The 10967-nt window shown below is 36.2% G+C and overlaps 1 pseudogene; it reads right to left on the minus strand.

Moving 5' to 3' along the window:
• Nucleotides 1–9659: 9659 nt before the first annotated feature.
• On the minus strand, nt 9660–10520 carry LOC142838341 (large ribosomal subunit protein eL8 pseudogene; annotated as a pseudogene).
• Nucleotides 10521–10967: the final 447 nt, after the last annotated feature.

The following is a 10967-nucleotide window of genomic DNA, read 5'->3' on the forward strand; positions in this document are numbered from 1 at the left end:
TACACAAAACTCAAGTTCAAATGGATTAAAGACCTCAATATAAATCCAACCACACTGAATATGATAGAAGAAAAAGTGGAAAGTAATCTTCAATGCATGGGCAAAGAAGACAATTTCTTAAATATAACCCCAGTAGCACAGATACTGAGTGCAACAATAAATGGCAATCTTACCAAAAGCAATCTACAAATTTAATGCAATCCTAATAAAATCCCAGCACAATTCTTCAAAGACCTTGAAAGAACAGTATTTAACTTCATATGGAAAAACAAAAACCCAGAATAGATAAAACAATACTGTACACTAAAGAAACTTCCAGATGCATCACTACTTCTGACTTCAAACTCTAGAGCTAGAGTAATAAAAACAGCTTGATATTTCTATGAAAACAGACATGGTTACCATGGGAATAAAATTAAAGATGTTTTCATAAATCCACACACGTATGAACACTAGATTTTTGACAAAGAAACCAAAATATTTCAATGGAAATAGGAAAACATCTTTAACAAATGATATTGGCATACCTGAATATCAACATGTAGAAAATGCAAATAGATCCATATTTATCACCAAGCATAAGCTTGAAGTCCAAATGGATGACAGACCTTGACATAAATCCAATTACATTAAACCTGATAGAAGAGAAAGTGGTAATTAGCCTTGAATGAATTGGAAAAGGAGACCATTTTCTAAATACAGCAGCAACAGAAGAAACTCTGAAAGGAACAATTAATAAATAGGACTTCTTGAAGCTGAAATGGTTCTATAAGGCAAAACACATGGTAAATGGACAAAATGGCAGCCTGAAAATGGAAAAAGATCTTCATCAACACCTCAGCTGACAGAGGGCTAATCTCCAAAATATATAAAAAAATAAACCAAGAAAGAAGACATAGAAATACAAAACAGTCCAACTAAAATATGGGGTACAGGGCTAAACAAAATTGTAGTAATATGAGTGGAGGGCTACATTCCTGGCACCCGGCCGCCCACATGGTTAGCTTATGCCCCGAAATAATTACATGGAAATTGTATTCTTTTGAACACTGCCTGGCCCATTAGTTCCAGCCTCTTATTGGCTAGCTCTTACATATTAATCTAACCCATTTCTAATAATCTGTGTAACACCACAGGCTGGTGGCTTACCAGGAAGATTCTTAACCTGTGTCTGCCTCGGGTCAGAGAATCATGGTGACTGACTGACTCGGCTTCTTTCTTCCAGCATTCTGTTCTGTCTACTCTGCCTACCTAATTTTCTGTCCTATCAGGCCAAGCAGTTTTCTTTATTAGTTAACCAATGAAAGCAACAGATAAGATACAAGACCCACCCCCATCACAGAATTCTTAGCTGAAAAATCTCAAAAGGTCAAAACATTTAAGAGATTGTTCAAAATATGTAATCATTAGGAAAGTGCAAATAAAAGCAATTTTGAGATACCATCTTACAACTGTCAGTGATGTGGGAGTGTCTATCAATCTGTTGATTTCATTGGTTAATCAATAAAGAAACTGCTTGGCCCTCATAGGTTTAAACATAGGTGGGTGGAGTAAACAGAACAGAATGCTGGGAGGAAGAGGAAGTGAGCTCAGACTCGACAGCTCTGCTCTCTGGAGCAGAGAGGCCATGCTCCGCTCTCCCAGGCAGACATACACAATGAAGCAAGCTGCCAGGTCAGACATGTTGAATTTTTCCCGGTAAGACCAGAGCTACACAGTTTATTAGAGATGGGTTGATCGGGATATCAGAATTAGCCAGTAAGGGCTAGAGCTAATGGGCCAAGCAGAATGTGCCAAGCAGTGTTTAAAAGAATACAGTGTCCGTGTAATTATTTTGGGGTATAAGTTAGCCAGGCAGCCGGGGTGTGGGGAACGCAGCCCTGCCGCTCCTATTACTACATGTCAGAATGGGTAAGATAAAAAAATGAGGACAGCTTATGTTGGAGAGGATATGGAGTCAGAGGAACACTCCGCCATTGCTGGTTGGAATGCAAACTTGTACACTTTGGAAATCAATATGGCAGTTTCTAAAAAAATGGGAATCAATCCATCTCAAGATACAGTTATTCATATACCCAAAGGATGCTCAATCATATCACAAGGATGTTTGTTCATAGGATCATTATTGGCAATAGCTAGAACCTGTAAACAACTTAGATGCCCCTCAACTGAGCAATGGATGGAGAAAATATGGTAAATTTATACAGTGGAGTACAATTCAGCTGTGACAACAGTAACATCATGAAATTTGCTGGCAAATATATGGAACTAGGAAAATAAAACTATCCTGAGTGAGGTAACTCAGACTTAGAAAGACAAACATAATATATACTCACTCATAAGTGGGTATTAGATATAAAGAAAAGAATAATACAACCCACACCTCCAGAAAAGGCAGGTAACAAGAAAGGCCCTAAGAAGGACACAGGGTCATCTTGGGAAGGGAAATAAATGAGATATCCTGAGTAAACTGGTAGTGAGAGGGAGTAAGGCAAATGGGATGGGGGATGAGAACATGAGAAAAAGAGATGGTTAAGGCAGGAGAAGGGCAGATTGGGAGAGCAATGAGTGATCTTGATAGAATTAGCCAGTATGGGATTAGTGAGAACATTGATGCTAGAAAAATTCCCGAGAATCCACAGGGATGATGCCAGTTATGATGCCTAGCAAAAGTGGAGAATGTGCCTGAACTGGCCTTCCCATGTAATGAGATTGATAAATTTCCCAACTATTATCATAAAGCCTTCATCCAGTAACATGTCGTGAGAGGCTGCTTGTTTGCTTTCTGGTGCCCAGATTTCTGAAATAACACAGAAACTGTATTAATTAAACCACTGCTTGGCCTATTAGCTCTAACTTTTATTGGCTAATTTTACAGTTTAATTTATCCCATTTCCAGTAATGGATGGAATCAGATCAGAGATTCACAAGCAAGTACCAGGCTGAGCTCTTGGAATCTGATCAAAGAGAAGAAGAAAGAAATATATGAGCAAGGAAGGTCAAGGTCACGATGGAGAAATCTACAGAGACAGCTGAACCAAGCTCATGGAAACTCATGGACTCTAGATTGATAGCTGTTGAGCCTCCATGTGACTGAACTAGGGTACCCATATACCAGAGACAATGGTGAAGTTTGGACTATCTTTGACTGTCTGAGGGAACCCTGGCAGTAAGTCCAGAATCTATCCCTGATATATGAGATAGCTTTTTGGAGTTTGTTTCCTATGGTGGGAAGCCATAATCAGCCTTAATGCAAGGGGTAGGGACTTGGTCCTGTTCCAACTTAATGTAGCAGACTCTGTTGACTCCCCTTTGGAGCCCTTAATTGTTGGGAGTAGTAGATGGGTTGTGGGCTGGAGGAGAGGCTGGGGTGGGGTGGGAGGAAGGATGGGAAGGAGAACTGTGGTAGGAATGTAAAAGATAGATAGATAGATGATAGATAGATGATAGATAGATAGATAGATGATAGATAGATAGATGAGAGATAGATAGATGATAGATGATAGATGATAGATAGATGATAGATAGATAGATGATAGATAGATAGATAGATAGATAGATAGATAGATAGATAGTTAGATATTTCATGAACATGCTATTACAATGCTTACCTGGTTTTTATCGGCCAGGTCACATACTGAAAAACTAATTTAAGTCGGCAAACTTTATTGTGAGTATGGGAGAAAATTCACATATTAAAACATATGAACTTGAACTTCAGGGGTAGACCAACAATACAGTGATTGAAAGCACTTCTTGTTCCTTCAGAGGACCCAGGTTCAAACCCAAGCATTCACAACACAGCTCACAAGCATCTGTATCTCCAGTTCCAGAGCATCTGATGTTCTTTTCTGATCTTTTCAGGTATCCTAGTGCTGTATATACACATAAAATATAATCAAATGATAAAATAAAATAAAAAAATGTGAACTTCATTGTAAAATAAATGTTTTCAATGTCTTGTATTATTAAATTATCTTTTATAGACCACGTTTAGACCACAGTTGCTCATATGGAAAATATCAAAAACAATCTATGTGTAACTAATTCATGAGCTGCTTTGGTCACATGTCACAGTATGCACATCTTCACTTAACCCGTGGATAATTCTTTGCTAGGTCAACTGAAAGCTAAAGAAAGAGAACTTTAGTCTTCAGTGAAAAGCAAAAAAATAAAAATAAAAAATAAAAATAAAAAAAATATCCTTAGTATACACACTCAATTTACTTTCAGCTGGAAAGTACTTGACCGTTTTGTAACTATAAAAAGTCCAGTGGAAGAAATTAAATTACTGACCCTGAGGAAGCTATTTTTTAAAAGGATGTGTGAGTTTACCTCCCCAACCATTAATCAAAAGGTAGGAGGTGGAACTCTAAGAAAAATAAATTTTCAAAGGAAGCTTGAAGATTGAAGTTCTATCATTGTGTTCTATGATGTTCTAATGAAAATAGCCGTATCTGTGTGCATTTTACCACAGATTTCAGCTACAGTAAACTAGTTTGCCAAGGACAGACTCATAAATAGTGGCAGAAGAAAGGGTTATTCTTCATCTTAGCCTCAGATTATTTGCTGCAACAATCTCACGTCATGCAAAGGCATATTTTACATGAGGAATGGGTCAGAAAGATGTCTCTATAGTGCTCATATCAGAACACTTTTGAACTAATAAGAGAAAAAGAGAAACAGACGCCTTCATGGAGAGAGATAAAAGTGATAGAAAAAATTAATTTTTAAAATATGTGTACAAACATACGCAAATAAAACATATTTTTGATATATTATATATATACACCCGTATATTAAATGAAAACTTGCCTTTTATTGATTTATATTCTAAGTATTTGTAATTGATTGAAAATAACAAGTTGAATAGGATAACTAAAGTCTGGAAATGGAGAAAAATTAGCAATCAGGAATGTGCGAACATCTTGGCCAAAGTCTACAGACCCTGAAAAAAATAAATTGTTGTAAAAAACTCTAACAGGATGGAGGTTGACCAAGTTTCTGGCCTACAATATGTATGAATTTGTAGTCAGTTTTCCAGAAATTTCCTTCAGGAAGATTGCTCTATATGTATTAGACAGAGGTCTAACGATTCTCACTCCACTCTTAAAATCAGTTGAGCCATTCTCCATTTTGGTGAGATGTGTTTAAGTCAAATTAGAAGTGGCAGTCATCACCTCATTCTTCGCTCTCTCTATCACATTCTTGTCTTACTTCTTAATTATTTTATAGCTATCTTTATCTCTAATCTTTCTTGCATTGAGTAAATTAAATACTTCATAATGAGCTGAAAAACCTCAATCAAACTCAGACAATAAAGAAAGTGCTATCATAAGCTTGTAGTGACTAATTTCCATGTCAGAGTCACACATCAAATAATGTTGTCATGATGTTTAGGAATATAGCTAATGAAGACATCATGATATGGGTATGAAAGTTAGAAATCTATGTACTCTTTGGATATCGGGACACATATACTTAGTATTATAATGGACTCTAATATTTCATAAGAAATATTGATTTGATGAATGGGTAATTGAATATGTTAACTATATATATATATATATATATATATATATATATATATACTCTAGAATAACATAATATGTATAAATATTTAAAAAACTAATGAATACAATAATTTGGTTAGAATAAGGAGATAAACTGAATCTTTACAATACTTTTGTGAATTTGTACATATTCATTTGTTTTTAAAATTATATATGAACTTATAAGAAATTAGCAGATGGTGCAGAAACAATAATATCTATTTTTAATAAATTTATGTTGACAAATGAATGGGTTTCAAGCTATTAAGCTGAAGAACATTTTATATTGTATAAGGATATAATCTATATAGAACATAAAATGCTATTTCTGTCTATCAATCATCATGATGCATTGTGTGAATTAAGGCAAATTAAATTATGGGATTTAATTTCAAATAAATGTGTCATTCTTCTAATCTAAGGTCTCTTGGCGAATGACATGTCACAGGAATAGAGTATTTCTAAGGATAGAAAATAATGGATAAGTGTATATTCTTTTCATGATTCCTAAAAAAAAAAAAAAAAAAAAAAAAAAAAAAAAAAAAAAAAAACCAAAAAAAAAAAAAACAAGCTAGATTTTAAAACTATCCACACTGGTTAATCTGTCTTTCCTTGGTTTCCCAAGAAGACTAACTACTAAATTATAGGAAACTGGAGTTCTTGTTACAGACATTTTCAACAATTATTTTCCCCTGGCTTTGCTTTGATTCTATGGGATATCTTGTACCTTGCCAATAAATTACTTTTGTTTGCTAAAGAGATACGGATCAGTTTCTACTGCTTCCAAACAAATGCTTCCCAAAGACACAAACATTGTTTATTCGTTATCATTGATCTGAGGACTGTCAAATGAGTTGCAGTCATAGTTTGGAATAAGCAATTTGCTGCAGGAAATCAATGTAATGATTTGCCTTGAACAAAATCAGATTAAAAGCAAAGCTGTTGGGAAAGTGAAAGGTCCTCTTATCCCTTCTAAAATTATGGGGATAAACAAACAATCAATTTTCTTATCAACTGATTATATAGGACAGATTCTCAAAATTTATTATTTTTATTGCCGTGTATTATCTTGTAGAATACAGCACCATGAATACAAGGCTAAAGCTGTTACAAGGTAAAGTTGAAAACCCTCTAAGCAAAGATGCTTAAAAATGTCCCCTTGCTCTGTAGACTACACAATGTCAGTCAGTTTTTATTCCTGCCAAACAACATTGCTTCTGTCTCATTTTATCAAGAAAACAGAAATGAATAAGGAGAAATTAGTAAATAATTCTTCATGTATTTTTCTTCAGTTTCCTGCAGAATCAATACTTTGATCAGCATTCTTCCCTGTTCTTCCTTCTGTCCTCTGCTCCTTCTGCTGCCCCTGCCTTCTGTCCTTCCTGCTTGTCCTATTATTCTTTCCCAATAATCCTACTTCCACATTAATGCTCTTTTAAAAAAATGAAAAAAAATCCAAGATCTTGCTTTTTCTGAATGTTGTTTAAGTTGCCTCAAACTACGCAAACAAGTGCTACACATTGTGTTTTGGACAACACCCTTGGCCCCGTCTTTATGGCTGCAGAATACTCTTTTGTAGATATTCCTTCCTAAGATTATAAATTACATTGTTGGACAACTAGCCTATTTATGTAACTTGATATGCTAAATACTGCTGCAAATTTAACTCAAGCAGCTTAAATTTAAAAATATAATATCTGAGTTTATATTTTTAATATCAGTTTCTTCTTACACATATAGTTTCTTCACTCATAACAGGAAAAGAACTACACTCCTCAAATTGAAATATATATATATATATATATATATACACACACACACACACACACACACACACACACACACACACACACAATCTTGTAAATCCACTTTGCTTGTTGCCTGCATGTTTTCAAGGCTTACCACATTTAAATATTGGACAACCAATAAGGGCACTAATCTCTGACAAATACTAAATATCCCTCTCTTAACAATCATTACTTTTGTATTGTCTGGCAGCAGTATTTCACACAATTTCCCCTTCCATATTAATAATGACTTTGTTGCAGTCTTCATTGTGAAACCGTTTGTAGTAGAAACTATTTCACAGAATACTGGGGAGCGTGTTCTTCTAGCATTTCTTCCTCATTGGTGAAGTTTCTTGAGCCATAGATGCAGGAACTATGATGTAGATTTATTTATTCAGTGCTGCTGGGTTCCGTGGATCACTGGATCCCTTGCATGCTGTCTTTCTGTGGCTTTTTGGCTTAGTCTCTATTTCCTATGACGAAAGAATCTTTGTTGAAGGGTGATAGATAAATTTACCTTACTTCTGTTGTTACTCTGTATTTGTCAGCAATACCAAAACAGTTTTTATTCTGTTTTCAACATTGTATAGCTGATATTATTTGACATATTTCTGTTTGTTTTAATATTTTGCCTTATCCAGCTCCAAGAAGGTCCAATTTACTAAAATTCTAATGAGAATTATTCAAACAATTATTTAATATTTTGTTATCACTTATCTGCTTCTTTTCTCAGCCCAGTTATCAGAGGTTACTTCTTAAGATACTGTGGAAGGCAAAAGATAGAAATTTCAGCTAGTATATTTTGATGGGCTTCAAAGGGTAAGCTATGTCTATGTACTGGAGAGGAAAGCAGCTATGCTGCCAGAGTTGAAGGCAGGGAATGAAGTAAATTGCATATGCAACTGCTTCTGAATGGAAACTATGGGCATGGCCAAACCTATTAAAAGCTGTCTTCAATTTCATGGATATGAGACTAGAGTGACTTTTCCATGAAAACACCCTGGTAATTAAAAATCTTGAGCAAGGTTTCTGGATCTGTGACACTCTGAAGAACTTGAATGTTTTAAGTCTGTGCCTGACTGCAAACAATACCTAGTAAATGAGGCAGAAAGACACTTCCTAGAATTTGATATGATCTCGACGGGACACTGTCTATATTCCTAGTCATGTAACTTCTTGGCTTAAATAAACATTTCTTTTTAATTGTAGGATTAGAGTCATAGATTTAACAAGGGCTTTCAACTGTCTGAGATATCTGCTGAACCCTGACATTTTGACATTGGACAGCAAGCCACAATCTCTATTCCAGTATTGATTTCTTTGTGCACTTGTTTAAAAGAGACATACCTTGCCACTTGATGTTTGTAGATGTGTCTACCCCTTCCCTTTATCTTTTTAGAGCCCCTCTTACCCCAAGTGTCTCAATGATAAATGGAGAAGCATACTACTCATGTGAAAATTATGATTCTCCTCTACCATATTTCTATAAACAAACACACACATGCACACTCATACACAGTTCTGAATTGTTGATAATATAATATAAAGCATAAACCCTGAAATGGATAATGTTTTTTTTATGTCTTTTATTGATATTTGTCTTTCCCTGAACATTCAGTGTGTGCAACAGTAACTAGCAGAAAGTCACCATTCAATACATATTTGTTAAATTATTAAAAAAAGTAGTAAAAATTTCTATGAAATATCAGCTAAAGATAACAAAGAACATATGAAATTTTATTTGTAGTATATTGAAAAAGCTCATGTGCTTAAAGTGTGTCTTACATGAACTAGCTTTCTCCATGAATGAAATGAATTGTAAAATTGATTTCTTTTGCAATACTTATAGGCAAGGACCTCCATAAATCAATTCAGCCAACATTTCTGAACTCATGCTGTGAATGAGGGACGTTGGAAAACAGTGAGAAGATGGGTGCTAATGTTTGGTTTTGGTTTTTAGTTTTTCTTGCGTCCTAAATGGTAGTCATACTAGTGGAAAATATATGCCATAGGGCAATGATATGTAAGTGTTTTAAAAAGGAAAAAATCAGCATATAAAAAGTCAGATGGAGAAAGATGTTATAATTATAGATAAGTAATAAATAACACAGAAAATGACAATGATATTTATAAGTTTTTAAGCCTAATTTTATATATTACATTTTAAATTCATATTATATGATGAAACTTATGGTTGCAAAAAGCTTATTGATTTTCCTTGGTAAGCAGCTGTAGACATCACTATGTAAATTTTATATAAAAGGGAACACTCAAAGCTCCCCTTGCTTTGTCTATAAGTTACACTTTTACAATTTTTTTTGAAGTTTTATAATTATATTTATGTACAGAAAACTCAGCAGTACATTTAACCCAGTTTAGTGGCGAGTTCTTTGGCCTTTGCCTTTTCCAGTTTGGCAATTCCAGCCACAGATTTAGGACCCAGGACGTTGCCTCCCCAGTGGCGGCGGATCTCATCATATCTGTCGTTGTAATTGGTCCTAATAGCTTCCACCAGCTTGGCCAGAGCACCCTTGTCTTCCGAGTTAACCTGTGTGAAGGCAACAGTGGTGCACGTCTTCCTATGGACCAGCCGCCCCAGCCTGGCCTTTCCCTTAATGATGCAGTAGGGGACCCCCATCTTGCGACAGAGAGCAGGCAGGAAGACCTCCAGCTCAATGGGGTCTACGTCGTGGGCAATCACCACCAGCTGAGCCTTCTTGTTCTCTACCAAAGTGGTGACTGTATTGACGCCCGCTCGAAGGACAGGTGGTCTCTTAGTCGGGACATCCCCTTTGCCGGCAGCTTTCTTCTCAGCACGGGCCAGCAGCCTCTGCTTCTTTTCCTGCTTGGTCTCTGGCCTGTACTTGTGGGCAAGTTTAAGCAACTGGGTAGCTGTTTGCTGGTCCAGGGCCTGGGTGAACTGGTTAATGGCTGGAGGAACTTTGAGCCGCTTATAGAGGATGGCCCTCTGCCGCTGCAGCCTAATGTAGCGGGGCCATTTGACAAAGCGCGTGAGATCTCTCTTGGGCTGGATGTCCTGCCCAATGCCGAAGTTCTTAGGCCTCTTCTCAAACAAAGGATTCACCACCTTCTTCGCCTCCTGCTTCTTCACGACGGTGGGGGCCGGGGCCACCTTCTTCCCCTTGGCCTTCTTTCCCTTGGGCATCTTGCCGGGCTGGAGGAGAGAGCTACACTTTTACAATTTATAGCATTCACATAACCTGCAAAGTGTGTAAGATGCACAATGGAAATTCTTTTGTTTTTCCACCCCCAGAAAGCCTACAAACTCAAGGAAACTGAACAGTCAACTACTGAACCACTCCTGGGTCAAGGAAGAAATAAAGAAAGTAAAGTCTTCCTTGAGTTCAACTAAAATAAAAACAACATACCCAAACCTATGGGACACTATGAAATCAGTGCTAAGAGGGGCATTCATAGCACTAAGTGCTTACATAAAGACAAAGGAGAAAGCTCACATTAGAGACTTAACAACACCCCTGAAAGCTCTAGAAAAAAAAAGTAGCAGACTCTCCTAGGAGAAGTAATAATAGAAAACTGGAAATAATCAAACTGAGGGTTGAAATCAACAAAATAGAAACACAAAACACAATCGAAAGAATCAATGAAA

Source organism: Microtus pennsylvanicus, chromosome 1 (genome assembly GCF_037038515.1).
Source record: "Microtus pennsylvanicus isolate mMicPen1 chromosome 1, mMicPen1.hap1, whole genome shotgun sequence".
Lineage (NCBI taxonomy): Eukaryota > Metazoa > Chordata > Mammalia > Rodentia > Cricetidae > Microtus > Microtus pennsylvanicus.